The sequence below is a fragment of the Emydura macquarii genome, unplaced genomic scaffold, assembly GCF_026122565.2.
Source record: "Emydura macquarii macquarii isolate MOO-44397 ecotype Brisbane River unplaced genomic scaffold, CSIRO-AGI_Emac_v2 contig_587, whole genome shotgun sequence".
In the NCBI taxonomy this organism is placed as follows: domain Eukaryota; kingdom Metazoa; phylum Chordata; order Testudines; family Chelidae; genus Emydura; species Emydura macquarii.
The window spans coordinates 10,699,552-10,724,047 of record NW_027130724.1 but is presented as its reverse complement, the minus strand read 5'-3'; the positions used below and the strand labels follow the sequence as shown (position 1 = coordinate 10,724,047).

The 24,496-nt window shown below is 44.4% G+C and overlaps 1 protein-coding gene across 6 annotated transcripts in view; it reads right to left on the bottom strand.

Annotated features, from left to right (window-relative positions):
- PLEKHA7 (pleckstrin homology domain containing A7) overlaps positions 1–24,496 on the bottom strand; it is a 291,612-nt gene that overhangs the window by 209,218 nt on the left and 57,898 nt on the right. The window contains exon 1 of one of the 6 annotated variants that reach the window (XM_067540697.1): positions 21,354–21,621. The exons of the other annotated variants lie outside the window; for them this stretch is intronic. The gene's annotated coding sequence lies outside the window, so the exon portion shown is untranslated. Of the gene's footprint in view, positions 1–21,353; positions 21,622–24,496 lie in introns of those variants that run through there. 6 annotated transcript variants of the gene reach the window in all.

The window sequence follows — 24,496 nt, the reverse complement described above, 5'->3', positions numbered from 1 at the left end:
ATCTGTTAGCAAACAGAACCGTTATTAACTATTCCTAGAACATTAACTATTCCTAGAACATTTCTACATTTCTACATTTTTTCTACATTTCTACATTTTCTACATTTCTACATTTTTTCTACATTTTTTTCTTCCATTCCCTCTACACCTCTACACCTCACAGGCATGTTTATTTTACTTCAAAGTGTTTTCACTATAAAATTGCATTAAGATTTTAAAATAGTAAACATTTCAGGTTTGTATTTTTAGTCGTGAAATCCAACACAAAGTGGTGCTTCTGAAGGAAAATGTGGTTTGATGTGATAAAATTAATTCTGAATCGGACAGGTTAACATTCTTAATTTACATTTAGTAACATCTTACAGTCTGGGCAGTCTAATTTCTTAGCAGTATTGCCAAAAGCATTTATTTCCATCAGGCTATACTAAAGGAAGATAGCATGTGAATGTTTTTAACTGTAACAACCATTAGATTAATCTCTAAATGCTAATTAGTGAAGGTGTCTGAAAGTATGCACCTCCCAAATTAAAAAGTCTGGAAAATTGAACAAGGTCTGCATTAATTGAGGCCTTGTATTTTCATTTTCATTTATCAGAAATGCCACCTATACCGAGCATAGTTAGCATAAACAATGGGCATAATTAGTGTTTAAGGCAACAGCAACAGCACTGAAATACTAGGAAAACACTAATCAGTTTGTAACAAAAATGTACAGAAAAATATGAATGGCAAAAAAAACAAACCAACACATTACTGTCCTTTTGATGCATTTGAGATGACTTGATAAATCATTGAAATCTGTAAAAGTACAATGAATACTCATGATTCCCAATACAACTCTGGATGCTTTCAAAGTTGGCAATGGGAGTCAGGAGTGTTAAAGGAAATATTTAGTTCCACCAAAAAAAATCCTTGAAGAGCTGTTAGCTCTGGGCAACTTTCTTTTTTGGTGTTTATTAAATAGTTCTATCTGTCCGGACTTACAAAAGAAAACCCAGTGTAAGCAGAAAATAATGGAAGAGTGGGGGGGGGGCGGAGGGTTTGGTTTGTTCATCAAATAGTGTACACATCATTCCTCATTTGCCTTCTTTGGGTCTTTCCCTTTAGATTCCCTTTTGTTTTTTCCCCACCACTTTTAAATATAGCTTTTAAAAAACATTTGTAACAGTTCCATTCTTTTATAACAGAACACTTGTTTTACCATGTAAATAGAGATAAATTTAGTATATCATAGTAGCCTGTGGAAGTCCCTAAATCTGTGCTGATGAGCCCTGCAACCAGTCACTGTTCACTTTATACTAGCTTTTGAGCTTCTCAGAGCTCTTCCTTATGCTAAACTATCTGTTTGAACTAACACAGCTACCCCTCGGGAACTGTTTGAACTTAGAATCATAGAAGATTAGAGTTGGAAGGGACCTCAGGAGATCATCTAGTCTAACCCCCAGCTCAAAGCAGGACTAACCTCAGCTAAATCATCCCAGCCAGGGCTTTGTCAAGACACAGCTTAAAAACCTCTAAAGATGGAGATTCCACCACCTCCCTAAGTAACCTATTCCAGTGCTTCACCAGCCTCTTAGTGAAAAACCTTTTCCTAATATCCAACCTAGACCTCCCCCACTGCAACTTGAGACCATTATTCCTTGTTCTGTCATCTACCACCATTGACAACAGGCTAGCTCCATCCTCCCTGGAACCCCCTTTCAGGTAGTTAAAGGCTGCTATCAAATCCCCCCTCATTCTTCTCTTTTGCAGACTAAACAAACCTAGTTCCCTCAGCCTCTCCTCATAAGTCTTGTGCTCCAGCTCCCTAATCATTTTTGTAGCCCTCTGCTGGACTCTCTCCAACTTGTCCACATCCTTTTTGTAGTTGGGGGGGGGGGCCCAAAAACTGGACACAACACTCCAAAAGCGGCCTCACCAATGCCAAGTAGAGGGGAATAATCACTTCCCTCGATCTGTTGGCAATGCTCCTACTAATGCAACCCAATATGCTATTAACCTTCTTGGCAACAAGGGCACACTGCTGACTCATATCCAGCTTCTTATCCACTGTAACCCCCAGGTTCTTTTCTGCAGAACTGCTGCCTAGCCTGTCGGTCCCCAGTCTGTAGCTGTGCATGGGATTCTTCCATCCTAAGTGGAGGACTCTGCACTTGTTCTTGTTGAACCTAACCAGATTCCTTTTGGCCCAATCCTCCAATTTGTCTAGGTCACTCTGTATCCTATCTATACTCCCCCAGCTTAGTATCATCTGCAAACTTGCTGAGTGTGCAATCCACCCCATCCTCCAGATCATTAATGAAGATATTGAACAAAACCGGCCGCAGGACCAACCCCTGGGGCACTCCGCTTGTGACTGGCTGCCAGCTAGACATGGAGCCATCGATCACTACCCGTTGAGCCTGATGATCTAGCCAGCTCTCTATCCATTTTATAGTCCATTAATCCAACCTATATGTCTTTACCTTGCTGATAAGAATACTGTGGGAGACTGTATCAAAAGCTTTGCTAAAGTCAAAGTATATCACTTTCCCCACATCCACAGAGCCAGTCACCTCTTCATAGAAGGCAATCAGGTTGATCAGGCATGACTTGCCCTTGGTGAATCCATGTTGACTGTTCCTGACCACCTTCCTCTCTTCCAAGCGCCTTAAAATGGATTCCTTGAGGACCTGCTCCATGATTTTTCCAGGGATTGAGGTGAGGCTGACTGGTCTGTAGTTCCCTGGATCCTCTTTCTTCCCTTTCTTGAAGATTGGCACTATATTTGACTTTTTCCAATCATCAGGGACCTCTCCCAATTGCCACGAGCTTTCAAAGATAATAGCCAATGGCTCTGAAATCACATCAGCCAACTCCCTCAGCACCCTCGGATGCATTGCATCTGGCCCCATGGACTTGTGTACATCCAATCTTTCTAAATAGTCCTGAACCTGTTCCTTCAGCCCTGAGGATGTTCACCTTCTCCCCATTCTGTGCTGCCCAGTGCAGTAGTCTGGGAGCTGGCCTTGTCTGTGAAGACAGAGGCAAAAAAGGTATTGAGTACCTCAGCTTTCTCCACATTCTCTGTCACTAGGTTGCCTCCCCTATTCTGTAAGGGGCCCACACTTTCCCTAATCTTCCTCTTGTTGGTAACACACCTTTAGAAACCTTTCTTGTTCCCTTTCACGTCCCTTGCTAGCTGCAATTCCAATTGCGCTTTGGTCTTCCTGATTTCATTCCTGCATGTTCAAGCAGTATTTTTATAATCCTCCCTAGTCATCTGACCAAGCTTCCACTTCTGGTAAGCTTCTTTTTTGTGTTTAAACTCACCAAAGACTTCATTAAGCCAAGCTGGGTGCCTGCCATATTTGCTATTCTTTCTGCACTTCGGGATGGTTTGTTTCTGTGCCCTCAATAAGGTCTCTTTAAAATACAACCAGCTCTCTTGGATTCCTTTCCCCCTCATATTAGCCTCCCAGGGGATCCTGCCCATCAGCTCCCTGAGGGAGTCAAAGTTTGCTTTTCTGAAGTCCATAGTCCATATCCTGCTGTTCTCCTTTCTTCCTTTTGTCAGGATCCTGAACTCGACCATCTCATGGTCACTGCTGTCTAGGTTGCCACCCACTTCTACTTCCCCTACCAAATCTTCCCTGTTTGTGAGCAGCAGGTCAAGAGGAGCACGGCCCCTAGTTGGTTGCTCCAGCAGTTGCACCAGGAGGTTGTCTGCACCACTCTCCAAAAACTTCCTGGATTGTCTGTGCTCTGCTGTATTGCTCTTCCAGCAGATGTCAGGGTGATTGAAGTCCCCCATGAGAAACAGGTCCTGTGAATTGGAAACTTTCCCTAGTTGACTGAAGAAAGTCTCATCTACCTTGTCCTCCTGGTCTGGTAGTCTATATCACCCTTATTGTTCTTGCTTCTAAGCTTAATCCAGAGACTCTTAACTGGCTTATCTCCAGTTTCATACTGGAGCTCAGAGCAATCATAGTGCTCTCTTACATACAGTGCAACTCCTCCACCCTTTCGCCCCTTGTATTTAACTTTGACACAATTTCCCAGTCCTGAGGAAGAGCTCTGAGTAGCTTGAAAATTCCTCTCTCTCACCAACAGAAGTTGGTCTGAAACAATATTACCTCACCCACCCTGTCTCTCCGATATCCTGGGACTGACATGGCTATGACAACACTGCATAAAATAATGGAAGATAACGTATTTTCAGTTGGTGTCAAAGTCTTTCATTACCTGATCTTTAGATCCAAACTTCAGTTTTTCTTACATTTAATTTAATTGTCCTAGCAAAACTCAACACAAATTACGTTTTTCTCCTTCTTACTATCTATTTTCCTTATTTTATCATCTTATTTTTGAGTTTAACTCTGACTTTTGCGGAAAGGGTTTCTCCCTTCTTTAGTATGTAATAAAAAAGTAATCAAAACATCACATTTGGTAGTAGATGATGACCCTTTTCCAGCAAACTCCAAACTATTCTGCCGGACTTCTTAGTAATAGAAGGAAGTCTTCTTTGTTCTTCCCTGTAAAAATCTGACTTGATTAGTTTATTTTTCTAGTACCAGAATTTCCCACACTTTTTCATCAATAGTTTTAGGGGAGTCATCCCACTTCCATTAACTTTCTATAGTAATTCTAGCAGCAAGTTGGAGACAAGTCATCAATTTTTGTATTTTTATGAGCCACAGAGTTTTCAGGACAATTTAATAAAAATACTAAGAGTTTATTTGACAGCTGCCACCCTGTTTTCTCTCTTATGAAATCTCCAATGGCATTCCAAAATGTCTTAATTATGGATACGTCCACCGCATATGGAGAAATCAGTTCATTGTATTACATTCTCCTGCATTTACCTGTCCCTGTGTCAATTTGTTTAATTTTAAGGGGAGTCAGGTACCATGGAAAAATAATTTTAATGTAATTTTCTTTTATTAATGTGTTTATTAAGGTGTGAGGACCATCGTGCCATATGTTCTCCCATTTCTCAGTTCTGGTGTCTATGCCTGCGTCAGCTATCCATCTTTCCATGAATGCAGTTATTTCCTCTCAGTAAGGGTTAGAGATTACTTTGTATTGAATGGAGAGTAAGCTTTTGTGTTTTTATGGATATAGTGAGTAGTTTTTCAAAATCCATCAGTTTTCTGCTTAGGTTTGTGCTTTTTTGTGGGATGGATTGAAAAATGTCTCAATTGAGGGTATTGATATTCTGGAGTTTTGGTGTCTTTTGCAAGTTATTTCATCAAGTGAACTAAATGTATTGTCTCTTAACAGTTGGCCTAATTTTGATATGCCTAGAAGTTCCCAAATGTCAAAACTTTCCAGGCTTTAATTGGGATTACTTTCTATATTATCTACTGTGGGCGCTAGAGGTGATGAGTATGAGTTTAGCTTTCTAAATAAATTATCCCAAGTTTCTATTGTTGCTTTTATAAAAGGGTGATTATATGTTGATTTTGGCCTATTGGATTTCTTTATCCAGGGGATCATGTGGAGTTTGATTGCACAATAATGAGTTTAATTCTCTCTCTACTAAGTGCTTATTAGGGTTTGGTGTTATCCAGTACACCAGGTTTCTGAACTGACTAGCTTGATAATAGTGTTTAACATTTGGTAAAAGCCAATCCTCCCTTTTGCCAAAGTACAGTAAATTGTGTAACTCTGGGTTTCTTATTTCTGTAGATGAATGTGTCATTATGGATTGCCACTGATAAGAAATTTTCTGGGTCTACAACCAGGAGTATTAGAAAAAAGAATTTAATTCATAGTAAGATATTGACTTAAACTTTAAATAAGTTATTTCAAAATCAATCACAAATCAGAATAGGTTATCTTATATTACCTGTTGTGCTTTAATATTTTCAAAAGCAATTAATCCTTTGTGTTAAACAAGTTTAACATGATTTTAAAAAACTTCTCTGCAAACATTATCACCTTTTAATAAAAGGTTAGTACACCAGGAACAGCAAGTACTTTTTGAATCCTATATAGTTGCAAAAGTCTAGGATTGTTAATATTCATATGTTGTGATGAGATGAAAAACAAATGGGCTTGTTACATTATGGATAATTATATTTGGGGCATCGAAGGTTGCGAAATGTAGAATGAAATTTCCAAGCATGATTCCTGTTCTCTTTTTGGATTAGTCGTTAGATGGTAGCATGCCGAACACAGGGGAAGAGCCAGTTTTGTTATTTGCCCTTTCTTGCAGATTAGAATATCACTGACTGGCTCTAAAGTGGGAGTCCCTTCTTCTACCTCATCTACTGAAATGATGGACAATGTATGTGGGATCTCAAGTTTCCTTTCTGCAGTTTGGTCCCACTGTTGCCTCCAGGTGCCTAGTCCAGAAGAGGAGGCATATGTATAAGCCTCAGTTTTCCTTTGTTACCTCTTTTATGCTCCCATCCCCATAAACCCAATCCTCCTGTGTAATTTTTTGGACAAGGACTGCAGGAGTTCTGCCACAAAAGGCATTTTTTACATAGAAAGTTCATGCAAGTTTTATCCATGAGAAGGGAGAAAAACAGATTATAAAAATAGACTTAGTCCTAAAACTTGTTTAAAAGGTATGAATGAATAAAATCACACTCAAGATAATACAAATTCACTATTATTCTTAAGACAGCTAGTTAAAGTGCTGTGAAAACAAGTAGACAAATACTGTATCAAAAAAGTATAGAAAGTAAAACTAACACCCATCAGATTTTGTTTTAAATTTAAGTACTTCACTTCCAATAAATTCATTCTCATTTGTGGGCCCCAAATGTGGATTTAACATTGCAAAAGAGAAACATTTATATGACTCAATTTCATTGAAAAGTATTTTTTAAATTGATCACTATAGTATTTACAACCCAACACTGAAGCATTGTACTAGTCCAGGAGAACCCTGAAGCACAACTGATTATAAGAAAAGCGTAACTAATTTCAATGTCCAAAATGAAAGAACACAAAAAGTAAAGAAACCACATAACGAAGTTTTTAAAAAAAATATTCAAAGTGTAGTAATCTAAAGTGGGGTTGGTAGCCAGGCAACAAGTTCTTTTGACAATATTCCTTTAAATAACAGTAGAGTTTGTTAAAGCAAAGAGCTGTTTTTGGTCAAACACCAAGATGAGTGTGCCATTATTTGGCACTCTCTATTTCCCTCCCCCCGTCCTAAAAAAAAAAAGAAAAGAAAGAAAAAAGTGCAGTCAAATTCATTTATTTGAGTAATGCTCTTTTCACTGTCAGTACCCTGGGCTAACAGAATGATGGCAGTCAGAGGTTTATATGGACAAACAGCTAGACAGATATTGTGGGTTTAACAAAGTAGAGAAGTGATTTCTAAGAACAGGTGAGACGGGGGTTAAAGGTGAAGATCGGGATAAAAGAATTTGGCAAGAATGACTCACACTAGCCATTTTATCTTTTAAAATCTCTCTGCCAGTACAAGCTTGCTTCTTGGGTTCCTCTTATCTCCCCCCAAATCTCCACTTTTACAATATTACATAAATTTCATGCTATTTACTCTATTAGCTAGTTGGCACAATTCATGGAACAGAGAACTAACAAATGTATACATTCTGGCAAACAACCAGAAGTCATGAGGACTTTGGGGCCTTTAAAATCCCACAGATACAAATAAGAGGCATACTTTAAAGCTTGATATCTCAAATATAGGGATGACACTGAGGTTTACTGGTACTGACAATATTGCTTCCCCTATTAAAATAAGGGGATGCTTCAGCATTAGATGTGCATGTGTCCATTGCACTGCCACAGCTACAATATTTTACAGCTTTTCTGTTTTAACTTGCAGTATAGTCTATCTTTCCCTCTACTTGCAGAGTCATAACTATCATTGTTCTGATACATCCATTGCTAACTTCACCTTTTTCACAGGGTTCTCCTTCTCTTGTGTACTACCACCACCTCGTGACCATTAATCCACGGCAATTTTCTCAAAGAACAAATCAGAACTCTGGTTATATGTTCCTGTATTTCTTCTGGATTGTTGCTTAATACAGTATGTCTACAACTTTTTCAGTTGATTACAACCCAGTTGCTTGAATGCTATGAGGCACACATAATGATACTTAATTGTTCTCACGTGATCTATAATTCAAAGTTTATGCCCACGCAAACTCAGCTACAGTAAATTACCAGAATCTAACATGTCAATGTACAAAGTTCTGAGACAGATTATAGTGATGTTGTAGGAGATAAGACGAAGTAAACACAATCAGGAACTAATGTTCCAATTATTTCACTGATATGCATCAGAGAATGCTATTTATTCCTGAATTTACAAACCAACAAACTTTAATCTGCACAGCTCCCCATAAAGACAATGGAGAGAAGAGGGTTTATGTGAATCTTCCAAATAGCTCTCAGCAGAACTCAAACAAAAAAATTAAGGAAGGCCTTCTGCAAAATATCTTGAATATTTTGGGACTTAGTTATCAGAGAAATTGCCTTACAACTAGACTCCACTCTTGTTAAGACTGTATGTTCTTGCTGTCAGTTTTTTAGCAGTCTCCAAGGACCAATCAGCAGTAAGCACTCTAGCATTATGAATTTACTTATAATATAGTGCCTTACTTTTAGTATTTGGTTCCCTTAGTGTTTGCAGAAGTCTAGTAAATTTCAAACGATAAGGTATCTTCAGTTTTATTTTTGTTTGAAAGCAAAAACAAACACAAATTTCATAAAACAATTGTACAAAAAATGCTCAACTGCCAAAGCCATAGGTACTATAAAATCAGTACATTAATGACTATATAAACTTTACAAAGGACACCATCAAGGCAGACAAGCTAATGGATGAAAAATAATCTTTCGATACATTTACTTTACACCAAACAACTCACCCATTTAAAAACAACAACAATAAACCAAAAACAAAGTGACATTCAGAAAAAAATAAAACAAGGTTACTTACCAGTAACTGTTGTTCTTCGAGATGTGTTGCTCATATCCATTCCAATGTAGGTGTGTGCGCGCCCCGTGCACAGATTCCCGGAACTTTTTTCCCTAGCAAGCCCCGCATGGCCAGCTCAGGCGCCCCCTGGAGTGCCGCGCTCATGTCGCGGTATAAAGGGCGCTGCTGGCTGCGCGGGTCCCCAGTCCCTTCTTTCTGCCAACTCCGACAGCGGGGACGGGGGGTGGGTTTGGAATGGATATGAGCAACACATCTCGAAGAACAACAGTTACTGGTAAGTAACCTTGTTTTCTCTCTTCAGTGATTGCTCATATGCATTCCAATGTAGGTGATTGCGTAGCCGTACCTTGGAGGAGGGTAGGAGTTATCGGTGACCTGATCTAGACAGCACGGCTCTGCCGAACCCTGCGTCTTCCCTCGCCTGTTCCACGATGGCGTAATGCGACGTGAACGTATGGACTGACGACCAGGTCGCTGCCCTGCAGATGTCCTGCAGGGGAACCCTCTCTAGAAAGGCTGCGGAAGAGGCCTGGGCCCTAGTGGAGTGTGCTCTCACCGGCCCTGGGAGGGGTACTCCTGCCTGCTCATAGCATGCTTTAATGCAGGCAGTAATCCACTTGGAGATGCGCTGGGTGGAGACAGGCAAGCCCTTCATCCTATCCGCCACAGCCACGAAGAGCTGTGTCGACTTCCGGAAAGGCTTGGTCCTCTCGAGATAGAAGGCCAAGGCTCGCCTGACGTCCAGCGAATGTCCCCTCCTTTCCTCCTCCGACCCATGGGGTTTGGGAAAGAACACCGGAAGGAAAATGTCCTGGTTACAGTGGAACTGAGACACCACCTTAGGCATAAAAGCCGGGTGAGGCCTCAGCCGGACCTTATCCTTATAAAAAACCGTGTAGGGGGCTCCGAGGTTAACGCCCTCAGTTCGGAGACCCTTCTGGCCGAGGTGATAGCCACTAGGAAGGCCACCTTCCATGACAAGAGTAGAAGGGAGCATGTAGCCAAGGGCTCGAATGGGTGACCCATCAGCCCGTTGAGGACCAAGTTGAGGTCCCAGGGTGGCACCGGGTCCTGCACCTGAGGGAAAGTCCTCTCCACCCCCTTAAGGAACCTCACCGACATAGGGTGAGAAAGCAGGGAGCGGCCCTCCATGGGTTGGTGGAAGGCCGAGATGGCTGCCAGGTGGACCTTGAGGGAGGCCAAAGCCAGGCCCTGCAGTTTAAGCTGCAGTAAGTACTCCAGGATGGCCTGAATAGGGGAGATGCTAGGGTGTAACCCTCTCGCTTCTGCCCACCCCGAAAACCTCCGCCACTTAGCTTTGTATGTTACTTGCGTGGACGGCTTCCTGCTGCCCAGGAGGACCTGTTGAACCTGCATAGAACAGGCCCTCTCTCCCTCCGTCAGCCACAAAGTCTCCAGGCGGTAAGGTGGAGGGAGGTCAGGTCAGGGTGCAACAATCTCCCATGGTCCTGGGAGATCAGGTCGCACCGTCTGGGTAGCGGAATCGGTTCGGTGATGGAGAGGTCGAGCAGCATGCTGTACCAATGCTGCCTCGGCCACGCTGGAGCAATCAGTATAACGTCCGCCCTGTCCCTCTTGATCTTTAGGAGGACTTGGGGCAGGAGCGGGACAGGGGGAAAAGCATACATTAACTCCCCTGTCCAGGGAACCAAAAAGGCATCGGACAGAGAGCCCGGCTCGCGATCCCTGAGCGAGCAAAACCTCGGGCATTTCCTGTTCTCCGCTGTAGCGAACAGGTCCAGACGGGGAGAACCCCACCGTTGGAAAAGGGAAGCCACTATGTCCTGGTGTAAGGACCATTCGTGGCGGGGAGAAAAAACTCTGCTGAGGCGGTCCGCCTCGCTGTTTCGTACCCCCGGGAGGTGAGAGGCAGATAAATGAAAACCGTGTCTCACCGCGAAATTCCAGAGGTGAATGGCTTCCTGGCAAAGTGCCGAGGAGCGTGCCCCCCCTGCCTGTTCATGTAGAACATGGCTGCCGTATTGTCCGTAAGGACTTGGACCACTCTGCCCCTGAGGAAGGGGAGGAAGGCCCTGCAGGCCAACCGGACTGCTCTGAGCTCGCGCACATTGATGTGCAGAGCTCTCTCCTCCAGAGACCAAAGCCCTTGGGTGCCCTGATCGTGAGAAATGTGGGCTCCCCATCCCCGATCGGATGCGTCTGTGATGAGCGTCACAGATGGGGTGAACTCTCTGAAGGGGACTCCCATCATCACTTCCCTGGGGTCCCTCCACCAATCGAGGGACGACAGCACCTGTGGGGGAACCAGGACCACTCTAGTTAGAGAATGCCTGTGTGGTACATACACCGAATTCAACCACGCCTGGAGAGGTCTAAGCCTCAATCGGGCCAGTCTCACTACATATGTAGAAGCCGCCATATGTCCCAACAGCTGCAGGCAGTGCCTGGCTGTCGTCATGGGGGACAAGTGGAGATCCGATATTATGGCTGCCATCGCCTCAAATCTTGCTTGAGGCAGGAAGGCTCTGGCTTGTACTGCATCTAGCCTGGCTCCAATAAACTCAATACATTGAACCGGAGTGAGTGTGGACTTTTGCTCATTGATAATCAGCCCCAGTCTAGCACACAAGTCGCGTGTGAGGAACAGACTATGTCTCACATGGGCACTCGACCTCCCCTGATTAACCAGTCATCCAGGTAAGGGAAGACTTGAACACCTTTACGGCGCAGGTGGGCTACTACCACAGCCATGCACTTAGTAAAAACCCTGGGTGCTGAGGAGAGCCCAAAGGGTAGGGACCGAAACTGATAATGGTGTCCCGCTACCACAAACCTCAAAAACCGCCTATGGGCCGGTAATATCGAGATGTGAAAGTATGCATCCTTCAAGTCCAGGGCGGCATACCAATCCCCTGGGTCAAGGACCGGAATGATAGTGGCGAGAGAGACCATACGAAACTTAACTCGCCTAATATATCGCCTTGGGGATTAAGAAATACTTAGAATAAAAGCCCCTGCCCTCTTCGGCCAGTGGGACTTCCTCCACTGCCCCCAACGTGAGGAGCGACCCAATCTCCTGCACCAGGAGCTGACCCGAGGCCGGATCCCCAATGTGGGACAGCCTTGGGGGGGTGTTGGGAGGGGAGGTTGTAAGCTGGAGGGCATACCCTTTAGCAATCACCTCCAGGACCCAGCGGTCTGTAGTGATGGCTTCCCATTCTGAAAGAAAAGGGCGAAGCCTGTCCCCAAACGGCCGACCAGGATCCCAGAGAGAAGGAAGAGTACTACCCTCCTGCTCTGGGTCAAAAACGTTTATTAGCCTGATTACCCCCTTTTGCAGGCCCATGCTGGCCCCTCGCAGAGGACCCCTGACGGCCTCCCCTGCTGGGACCGCGGTAGCGCTCACGACCCCTCCTCTGCTGGGGTGGTCGAGGAGCCGGCCTGGGCGGGGGCGGTGGTTGCCCTTGGACCTGCGGTCTGGACTGCTGCCTGGAGGCCTGAGGAGTATACAACCCCAGAGACTTCAGGGTGGCCCGAGAGTCCTTGAGAGCGTGGAGCTTGTCATCTGTCTTTTCCGAAAACAGACCCAGGCCATCAAACGGCAAGTCCTGGATAGCCTGCTGAACCTCTTGAGTGAGGCCAGAGGCTTGAAGCCACGAGCAGCGGCGCATCACCACCGCCGAGGCCATTGCCCTACTGGCTGTGTCAGCCGCGTCGCTAGCCGCCTGCAGCGCAGCGGTAGCCACCGCAGATCCTTCATGCAGAACCGTGGAAAAATCCGCCTCCTGGTCAGGGGGCAGCTGGGAAGCAAACCTCTGCATCGAGGCCCACAGGTTCTTATTATACTTCCCAAACAAGGCCTGGTGGTTCGCTACTCTAAACTGCAGCGCCGCAGTAGAGTAGATCTTCCTCCCGAACAAGTCCAGTTTACGGCCCTCCTTGTCCTTAGGAGTGCTACCCTGACCCCCCTGACGGTCCCTCTGGTTGGCCGCATCGACCACCAAAGAACTGGGCGCAGGGTGGCTGTATAGAAATTCAAAGGGTTCCTTGGGGACATAATATTTCCGTTCCACCCCCTTAGAGGTGGAAGGCAGGGAGGAAGGGGTCTGCCACAGCTTCCTCGCTATCTTCATGACATTGTCATGCACTGGCAAGGTCGCCCGGGAGGGTCCCAGAGAGCCCGAGGGCCCAAAGAGGGAGTCGTCCTCCTCAGACATGAGCTTAAACTCCATGCCCAAGTTCTCAGCAGCCCTCTTTAGGAGGTCTTGGTGGGCCCTGAAGTCAAACAGGGGCCCTTTACGATCCCTTGCTGCTGCCTCATCCGGTGACGATGAGGAAGAGAAGGGTAGGGGTGCGGAAGAGGGTCCCTCCCCAGGGTCCGAGTCCTCCGAACCCTGCTCATGAACCTTAGGGGCCGGGGGGACTGGGGGGGCCACCACAGAATGCAGTGACACCGAGCCCTGGGGCATAGAGGCATTCCAGGGTCCCCAATACGGCCACTGCCAAGGTCCCTGGGCCCACCCCGCAGCCTGCAGGGAAGGCTGATGGAGCCGCACCGCCCTAGTGTCACCAGAGCCCCCCGTGCGTCGCTTATGTCGCCGACGCGTGGAGCGGTCCGATGAGGACGACGTGGACCGGTGCCAACGTCTGCGGTGCCGGCGATGAGAGGAGGACGGGGACGACGACGACGACGCACCCGACCTGCCCCTGCGGCGAGAGGACTTGCGATGCCGCTTGCCCCCTCGAGACCGAGAGCGGTGCCGACGATGGTGACGCTGAAGGGAGTCCAGCCGTCCCGAGGTCGCCGGTTGCAACGGTGCCATCATCGGTGCCGGCTGCAACGGTGCCATCATCGGTGCCGGTTGCACCGGTGCCGGAGCCGGCAACAGTGCCGAAGCAGGTGTCGGTGCCGGGATCGGCGGTGCCGCCAGATGTGAGTCGCTGCCTCTCGAAACGACCGACAGTGACCTCGATCGGTGCCGGGACGGGCTCCGCACCGTAGATCATGAGCCCGAATCCCGGTCCCCGCTCGAATCGGAGCTGGATCTGCGGCTCCGGCGACGGACTCGGGACCGCCCACGGTGCCGAGTCGCTCGACGACCTAGAGTCGGAGCTCGGAGGGGAGCCGACGCTCTCCACCCTCCGTGACCGTCTGGCAGTAGACTTAGATTGGGAGCGTCTCCAACCACCGGGACCACCCAGCGCGGGTTTGCCCCGAGACGCGGGTCCCTTGTCCCTCGGCCGAGGGGGGGACGGAGGCGTGGGCAAGGCCATGAGGGCTCGTGCCGCAGTAAACGCCTCCGGCGTCGACGGCCCTTGCAGATGCACTCCCCCACTACCAGGAGTCGGGGGAGGCAGCCCGCGTGGAGACCCCGGTGCCGGAGTAATCTCAACGGCGCTTGGCTGGGGCGTCTCCGTACTTCCTCCACCCTGCGCGGGCCGGAGGGAGATCTTGGGTGCGGCCGAAGGCCGTGCCGTCTTCTTGGCCACTTTAGAGGCCCGCGGCGGTGCCGAAAGCGGTGCCGGTGGGGGGGCGCTCCGCACCGACGACACACTCGGTGCCGACGGAGACCAGGACGGCTCGGAAGCTGGACGGAGCGCCGACTCCATTAGAATCGCCTTTAGCCTCGCGTCTCGTTCTTTCTGGGTCCGAGGCTTAAAAGACTTACAAATCTTACATTTGTCTCGACGGTGTTCTTCTCCAAGGCACCGGAGACAGCGGTCATGCGGGTCACTAATAGGAAAGGCTTTAGTACACAAGACGCAGTTCTTAAAGCCTGTGGACCCCGGCATGACTCCCAGCAGAAGAGGACCCCGTCCGGGGTTCTAACTTGTCACTACAACTACAAACTAACGAACTCTATAACTACTACTATAACAAGAAACGTTGAAAACAGTCAAACAACTAGGGAATGAGCTACTTGCACACAGCAAGAGGCGATAGTTCCAGTAACCGTCACAGGCGGAAAGAAGGAACTGGGGACCCGCGCAGCCAGCAGCGCCCTTTATACCGCGACATGAGCGCGGCACTCCAGGGGGCGCCTGAGCTGGCCATGCGGGGCTTGCTAGGGAAAAAAGTTCCGGGAATCTGTGCACGGGGCGCGCACACACCTACATTGGAATGCATATGAGCAATCACTCGAAGAGAGAACTGTCAGTGCAAGGGAACCATCATACTGTGTTTGCACTAGTTTATTAAGCTAACAGTCTACTCCTGGGGGAATTCTGCACTTAAAAATACTGCACACAATATTTTAAAATTTTGCAAAATTCTACATATTTTATTTGTCAAAACAACACAATATAATCACACCAATTTCAATTATTTTGGTAATTTATTTCAAAATACCTGTCAGCAAGTACATCTGTAACAATAGAGACAACAAAAAAGATTCAGGAAATGTTTTTGACAAATAGATTCCTTTCTAGGCGTATTAATACAGAACTTTGAGTAATAATTCATTTAAACAACAACACAGAAACCTATTTCCCACACCCCTCAGAAGCAGCACAAAGGCTTGGGGGGAATCAGGAATAATGGAGGGGCTGAGGGAGAGGGAAGTAATTGCTGGGAAGGAGCCTGGGAGTGAACCTGGAGGGTTGTTGGGTATGGGTGGGAGAAGTATGAAACAGGTTGTTTTAGTAGTGGGGAGAAATTGTTAGAGCATTGGGAAGCCTCCCCCATGCAGACCCTGGCTGACCCCTAGCCTCTCCCATTCAGTCAGGCACATCTGTCTCTCTCCATATGTCCCAGCATCACCACCCCCAAGCCACTCCTCCTCCCCACGCCCCCTGTATCCCTGCACCTCCACTCCTATTCAGCCTCTGGCTCAATGCTATCACCCTACTAGCTCCTGTGCCCCTGGCCCTTCTGAACCCATTTGTGTGACCCACCCCTCTCCAGCAGCCCTGTGTGCCCCACTCTGTCTGTCCCCCCATATCCTGTACCTCCTCACCTGGCCCCATGGGCAAGGTGCTGTGAGGAAGACAGCCACTGCCCCCTCCTCCAGGGTTGGCTGCCCAGTCCCTGAGCCAGCTGCCCTCTCTTCTGGTGCCACAGAAGCCCCTGGTGGACAAAAGATGTAACTGCAGCACCTCCCCTGCAGATTCTGTTTTCAGCCAGGAAAAAAAATGTGGGAGGGAGAAAAACATTAATTCTGCACTTGTGCAGTGACACAGAATACACCAGACGTAACAGTCACATATGGTTTTGTACTAAAAGTTTATAGAGGATTTGGGTATAGGCAAAGGAGGAAAAAAAATATGCTCTTGGAACCATTATCAAAGTCAGTTTTTATTGGCTATATTACCTTTACTATCTTTTTAATTTATAAATCTTTGTAGAAGAGATACCTGACAAACAAATCAGTTTAGTTTAAAATAAATGCAAATATTTAATAATCTACTAATTCTCTGAGGTGCAAAAATTAGAAACTGAGTAAGGGAAATCCCAGTGTATTGTCCAAGAACTATTGTTTAGACAATATTTAAATAAACTCAAGCACTGTCTTCTCTAAAAAGGACAGTTTTCATGTTAAAATGAGACTTTTTCCCACCCCAATCACCAAAGTCTCACAAAAATAAGATACACTGCTATATTCTGTGAGGCAACAATTCTATACTCCAAACAGAAACATATGCACACTTACTTCTCTGCAAAGAAATGTGACTTACTGTCAAACCACAGCAAATGTGGAATGTGTGTCATTGCCAAGGTTAGCTTTTCCTAGAATAGGCCATGGGTTCATTCCATCTTTATTGGTTGCAAAATGATGAAACAACTCCATGAGCACATATCAGGTCTAGTTAACTCCTGCTATGCTTTGTTGTTTGTTTTTTAAAGTTACTATGTTTCTTGCCACAGCAACAGATATAGCAATCTTAGAAGTAGAATATATGGAGTGTTCACATGTAGTGCAATGTCCAGAAGGCTCTTCCAGCACCTAACTATTTCAAGAGAATCATGTGTCTACTATAGGAACAAATGAAAGGTTTGGGAATAGTCATGTACTGAGATCTCTTGCACCCAACCATTCATGAACCCCCTACACTTTTATAAAATACAAAAGGTTACAGCAAGGTCTCAGACAGTTGCATAGGAAGAGTCACCTGGCAACCTGATTAGGTTTTAGAACAAGACATAACACTATGTATGAACTGGAATATGTCTATCATTCTGATGAAAAGTGCTTTTCCAAGAAGTTGTGATCTCAAATTAGAAGACTGTTACAACAGTGGGAAAAGATTTATTAGGTAAAGAACCGACAGCATTAGTCATGTTAGCTGTGGGTTTTGTCTGCTGAAGCCATAAATAATGTTACTTGATATGATACAATACCTCATATATAAAAGTTTAAAATTCTGTCCCTATACCACCCTTTTTATGGAAAAGTTTATCTTGAATCTATCAAAAAGTTTATTTAATTCATCACAATCTTAAAAGTACCACCTGAACATAGCATTCAGCAGCCATCCACTGTCTTGAACGAAGGTAGACTCTTCTGCAATAAGAACAACTAAACCTATGCTATGACCGTCACTGTGATATCCAAGGGCTTTATAAAAATGTATTAGAGTCAACACAAGATAGGAGTTTCTTTATAAAATTTTCTATAGAATCTGCTTTTCTATTGTCCAAGTATGTCTTGACTGGGGTGATTTATTACTAACAGTATCTCTTTAAACACTTGACAAATTGAGAAAAAGAGTATCCTGTATTTGGTATATCAGTTCCACAAGGTTGATGTCTATTCATGTATATTCCATGCCTACTGATAGACATAGTCTACTGATATAATCAGGTCCCATGATATGGCCAAAGAGCTGACAGTCTTCATACTGAACATTGTTTGTCTAGTGTACTTGTTGAGGACTTTTAGATTTAGCAATGCCCAGACTTATCTCTTTGTAACTTCCAAGGATTTTTCTAAAGTATGAAATCCCCAGAATTTCTTTTGTTGTTATAGGCTCTGTTATATTTTGAAACAAATGATTCATCTACATGCAGCCCTCTCATTTGTAATCTTTTTTAAACATACACAGATGGAGTGGCTTTTCAGCTTTTCTTAAAAAATATTTAAAACAATTTCAGGTTTTAAAATATATTAAGTGCTTTTTAAAGGTGCTGGACAGGCCATAATAGACTTAACGCTCTGTATTCATCCACATACATGTACAATATAAGCAACAGAAGTGTAAGCATCTCTACACTGACCTGCAAATGTTACTCAGCATTGACCCAGAGGAACGTTTATGGGTGAGATTAATTCTGTCTCCATGGCACAATCCAAACTGACTTTCTACTATGGCTTCCAAAATTTAGGCTAAATTAATGCCAAATGTTGTAATAATTTTTATGTAAATATATCTTCACCAATCTGACTTGAAAAAGTCAGCCACAGACTATAAATACTTTGCCTGTACATTTGTTTTCTTTGTGAAACAGCTTCCTTGTAAAAAAAACCTGAATTCGGAGGTCTGGCAACTTTCCTCAAGTTTTTGATAGGTATATTCTTCACTTAGGTTAGCTAACTCGAATTAAACTCAGATTAAAACAGCAGTTGAGACAAGGAATCTTGGCTTTTAACTTAGGTTAGCAGCTCAAGTTCAATTCACACTCTCTTATAGGCTTTAATTCAAGCTGCTAACCCAAGTTAAAACCCAAATTGCCTTGTCTTCACTGCTATTTTAACCTGAGCTATTTAATTCGGGTTAATGAACCTTAGTTATGAGCACACACTTTTTTCTTTTTTTTGGTGCAGTGAAGTATTCCATAAACCAAAGGAGGAAGCAAATCAGCATGAAATTATGAACAAGTTAAAAAGGTTAGTTTTAAAAGGTTAGTTTTCTTTACAACTAACCTTCTCCATGCATCCGACGCATTCTTCATTTCTGCCCACGAAAGCTTATGCCCAAATAAATTTGTTAGTCTTTAAGGTGCCACAGGACTCTCGCTGTTTAACCTTTTAAAGACAGCCTTGGGGAAACATGGGAACAGTTCCTCATTTCACTACCATAAGTGCATCCTTAGCACTAATAAGTCCTTCCTTATGACTGAAAAACTGTTCTTACCAGTAAATTAGAAAAGCAGATTATAGCTGAATTTTGTAACAGCAGATGCATTGTAAAAAATCCACTGCAATAAGGCTCGTGAATTCAGCAACTGCCTTAAAGTGAAATAACAAATTTATTAGGGAAAGTGTTCTGGAAGTATCCATCTATAGCAGTGTTTCTCAACCTTTTAAGTAGCAAGTACCCCTTAACTTCTGAAAATTTTAGTAAGTACCCCAACACTTAATTTTCCACTCTGAGAAATACAATCTTTTTCCCCTTTACCACTGGACGACTATTTCTCGTAAAGCAGGAGAGTTCTGAGTTCTTCAGTGTTGTGTGGCAGATCACAAAACCCCCTGCTGTTTCTCCCCTCCTTCCTCATCCCCTTCCTCCATATAGGAGCAAAGGTCAACGCCAGTCAATCACTATGGTGTGATGGCGGCAGGGTCAAGTGAGCTCAGGTCTGAATGGCCATATTAATTTCTAGGCACCGAAGTTCTGTGCCTTAGTGAGAGAGGGGGAAGATTTGCACCTACAATGATAAACCACTAAGAGTGCATTCATTAACTGATCATTCTTGAGCACATTTTCATGCAACTGATGCCAATTCAGACAACTCGGCAAAAACCCAGGTTTGCTTATGAGGTTGGTGACTAACAGCTTGTTTCCACAGAGTCCCATTTCTACACCGACACACTGTCTTTGAAAGGTACTACTTGTTTTCCTTTGTTCAAACACTCTTTCAAGTAGGAAACAACCGTTTGTCAGCACGAAAATACCATTCAGTTCTGTCAATTTATCTACAGACCCAATACAAACATTTTTCATATCTATATTACATATACTTTAGCAGTGATGTGCACAACGTTGTTCAGCAGAATGGTAAATTAAGTTCTGTTTGCAAATATTAATATCTGAAAGCAAAATCTTTCAGCTCAACATAGAAATGGTTCTACTTTAAATTAAAACAACTTTGGTAATTAAAAATCCATCTCCATGAGCTAACGTACACTAAGTCCTCAGCCAAAAATAAAAATCCATTATAAACTGGATTGCTATTGATCTAGCTAGGCTTGTAAGAACATTTCTGTTATAACCCCCATTCTCAGTTACTCACAACTTTTTAAACTTGCTCTTTTCAGACTGGAATTTTCTGAGTTTGATCTCTAGAAGATCAATTTTTTGCAACATTTTAACAAAAAGAGTTCTGTAATTTGAGGTAAAACATACTTCCATCATTATAAAAAAATACATGCAATATTTTAGAACATATTTGAGTACGTAGATGAAAACTGACATACAAAAAAAGGCCTTAGTAAGGAGAAGTGCCTTTGAGTGTTTTGGAGAGTTTGTTGCGATTTGGCGGAATTATAAGCCTTTCAGGGGAAAAATTAGTGCACTGACAGTTCAACTGAACTTCTGTTATTTGGTATCCTTATTTATATTATGGTAACACTCAGAGGCTCCAACTGGGATTCGGGACCTCATTGCGCTAAGCACTACACATCATACCATTTAGGAAAAAGTCATGAAAACATAGACAGCATAGTACATCATGTGCATTGAATGCAACAGGTTCCTTAGGACAATGCCTTGTTCACTGCAACATAAAGCTACTTAGAATACACAGGTACTTCTCAGGGCAACAGCCACATAGCTTTCATGAACTGTTTTTCTGGCATACCAAGAGTAGTAGAAATTAGACAGACTTGTTTACAGTCTCCAATTTGCCAGCATGTATGTCTCAGTTTCCCCCCTCTTTCAGTTGATGGCCTGCCATCTCTGCCTGATGGCCAGGTGGATTTAGATTTAGTGAGGTTTGGGTGACTTGGCCCTCTAGCCAAGTCAAGTCCACCCCTTCTTTGGTTCAAAAGAGTTCAACAGAAGTATTTGCCCTTCTCAGGCTAAATTAAGTCTTTACCTTCCCTGGACCACTATGACTGCGGCTGGGCTCACTGGCAGCATCACCTAGTGGTTAGGTCACTTGCCCAGTCTCTGGTCAGCAACTACCACCTCGTTATAGTTCACCTTTTGGTAGGTGCAACTCGGCCCTCCCACTGGGACACCAATTTATTTTGGCCCCTCTCGGGGGTAAGAGTCCCAAGGAATATATAGGGACAACTGGAAGGGCCTTCAGTCCATCTACCGACCCCATGGGTAGCCCGTTCCAGCCTCAGAGTTTTCAGTGTGTCTACCTTCTTAATTCAGGAAGGGGTGGGAGTGGAAGTGAGTATTTTAATCCTCCCATTCAACTGGGCTCCAGCCCAGGGCCCTGTGGGAGGCAACAATGTCAAGCACCCTGGAGTACCATGAGGCTGCCTCCCTGGGCCTCTTTCTATAATTCACCTTCCCTCAAAGTCTTGAAATGTAATAAAAAATAGCAAAGGGAAAAAAATAACTGCACCTTCAGCCCAGCAGTGCTCAGCAGGCAGTCTCTTCTTCCCAGCAAAAGGCTTCTGCAGCAACCTTCTCCAGGACCTCTCAGGGTAGGTCTCTCTACCTCCCATCTGCCCCCTTCTGAGCTGTCTGGCTCTCTTTTAAGGTCCTCCTCCAACTGAAGCAGGCTCTGCAGGTATGGAGGGGCAGAGTCACCTAGGCCCAGAGCTGCTCAATCCCTTCAGCTCTAGTGTGGGGTTTATACATCCCATCAGAGCCACACAGATCAATAGTCATCCCCCCTTCCAGCCCTCTCCTGGACTGAACTGCTGCTCCACTCCTTCTATATAGCCACATCCCAAAGTAAATAAATGACTAATCAAGCCAGAGCTCAAAAAATAATCAACCATCTGGAAAGTGCAAACCACCAGAAATCTGGCTGGATGTCTGGCTATTTAAATCCCAGGTTCTACAGCAGATATGCAAACCTCCCTCCCTGACTACAGTGAGGTGTGGGGGGAAGGGAGGGAAGAGAAAAAGATGGCTTCCTCATGTGTCCTCCCAGTACCACTTCATTACCCAAGATCACTTTCTTCACAAAATAAAGAAAAATTGAAACCAGTTATTAAGTACTGTCCCTCAAACAGTACAACCTCTTGCTCAGAGTTTTTCTATCCCAGTTCTGATCAGAGGGGTCCAACAGCATCCTACTGCTCTTCCTCCCAGGGCCTCTTCCCAAGCCAGTCTTCTTCTGGCATCCCACAATATGGGGGTCTTTACCATAGCCCATAACAGGCCTCTTCACTGAGCCCTTTCCCAGGTGTTATACAGCTCTCTGACTGGAGAGCTTGCTCCTAGACCTGGTGTCCTTGGCTACTATGAAGCAACTCACCCAGCCATCCTGCTCCCATGAGTTGACCTAGCTATGTCACTCAGGGGCGTGAAAAAAGATGTAGTTAAGCTGACCTATGCCTCATTGTAGACACTACTAGTGCCTCTCAGAATTAACTGCAGAGTCCAAAAAACCCCTTCCATCACTGTAGTGTCTGCGCTACCAAGCTACAGTGGCACATCTGTAGAGAAGTTATCTACCCTCAAGTTAGCTCTGAAGCAAAGACAAACCCTGAAAGGGTTCAGCTCACTCTGCTACAATAATACTGTGTCTATATTCACAGGAAGAGTATGTAGAAGAGTAGACTATTTAAAAAACAGAATGTTCACGTAAAGTATTATCAATTTATCAATTATGTCTTATGCATTACATTGCAATTGTCCGTATGATGATTTCCAGACTTTTGAGGGGAGATTTTCAAAGACACCTGAAGAATCTGAAAGCCAATGGGACATGTGCTCCTAAATCCTTTAGGCTTATTCTTGCAATCCTATGATGCTAGCAACTTTGTAAGTCCTAGCACAGATAGGACACCCAGGAGCTGTGGATTGTTTTTTTGTTTTGGGGATTTTTTTTGCAGGGGCAGGGGAGAGAGGCTTGCTATTGTGTCTCATATTTTTGTGGCATTGGTAAATATGCTCTGCACTACCTATAGTGCTGTTTACACCATTCCAAGCACCACCTATACTGAAAAGTGGACAATGTGTTGTGATACAGAGGCCAATTGGTGGTTCACTGATCAGTCAGCAACTCTCATCAGGCCTGACAAACTCACTACACCAAATACACTGCCATCATATCTATAAAGAATGTCATGAAAGATCAAAGGAAATCTGATAACTCAACGATCATTAATATTGTGAAATGTATGCATTAATACTATACAAGGAATTATGGTTACTGGCATTATGCTTTAAAGTCTGTAACCAAACAAAGGGAGAAATAGGTTTTCTTCCAGACAAGAGGGAGGACAGTTATATCGCTGTCTCTAATGTAAAGCGAGCATGGTGATGCCAAAGATAGTGAGTAGTTCACTTGCATCAGAGGTGAACATGAGGATGTGAACTCAGCTTGGGAAGACTGAATATCTATCACTGAGGAAACAAGGAGGTCAGCACTCTTTGCATCCATGAACAGTGGATCCCCAACCATGTGGGTCAGTGATGCTGAGAAGTAGCTGTAGGTGAGAAAACTGCTTTAGGCAAAGCTTGATTTGGAGCCTACTAAAGTTACACGCAGTCTTTTCGAAGCATGTTACACTTCTGTTTTATTTGTAACCATTTTCTGTTTCTATCATCTTTGCTTAGTATCACTTAAATCTCTGTTCTTTATTAATAAACTTATTCTTGTTTTATTATAAAGTCATCTCAGTGCTGTTATATTAAAGTGAGGTATGCATCTGTGACAGAATATATCCGTGTTCACACCCTATGCACCATTGTGATCATGTTTGTATAAGGTATGCTTTGTGAGATCATTTAAAAACTCAATTTGCTGGTCAGCACTGTCCTGGTAAAACGTGCATGGCAATATTGTATGTGAAGTTATAAGACTCCCCTGTATTGTGTTTTTAACATATGTTGCAAACCCCACAGCCCTTCCCAAACAGAAGTTGGCAAATAGGTCTGTCCTGAACAAAGCAATGTGTACTTGCTTTAATTTGCATTGAAGCAGTAAATAGAGTCATGAAGCAGGAAGGGCAGACAAAGGAAGATCAAACAGGTGAAAAAACCAGCAGGGAATATCCTTCCATAGCCTCTGTGTCTCCTGGGTCTCAGCTTGAAATGTTTTTCAACCAAGAGGGGGACTATAACTATGAAAAGGAGACAGAAACATCCCTATGGGACCCCCTCTCTTTCTCCCTGCCCATTGCATTCACTGCATCTGAAGAGAGGAAGCAACCACTGAACTCTGAGGGAGGGGTCCTCCTGACCTAAAGAGTTTGGTCAGTAAGACTGCAGAAAGCATGTGGTGAGAAAACAACTACGTTAGATTCAAAGCAAAGTTATTAGGCACCAGTGTGTGTTTTATCTTTATTTTTTCTTGTGACCATTTCAACTTTTATGCCTCATTTCTTGTACTCACTTAAAAATCTCTCTTTGTAGTTAATAAACTTGTTTTACTTAATCCAATATGCTCAAGTGTGTCTGTAACTCCATTTAGGGTAACAAGTTGTGTGCCTATTATTCCTTTAAAGGAATAGTGGACTCAGTATATTTGTACTGCCCAGGTGAAGACTGGGCAGTAAAACATATATGTTTCTGGAAGAAAATCCAGGA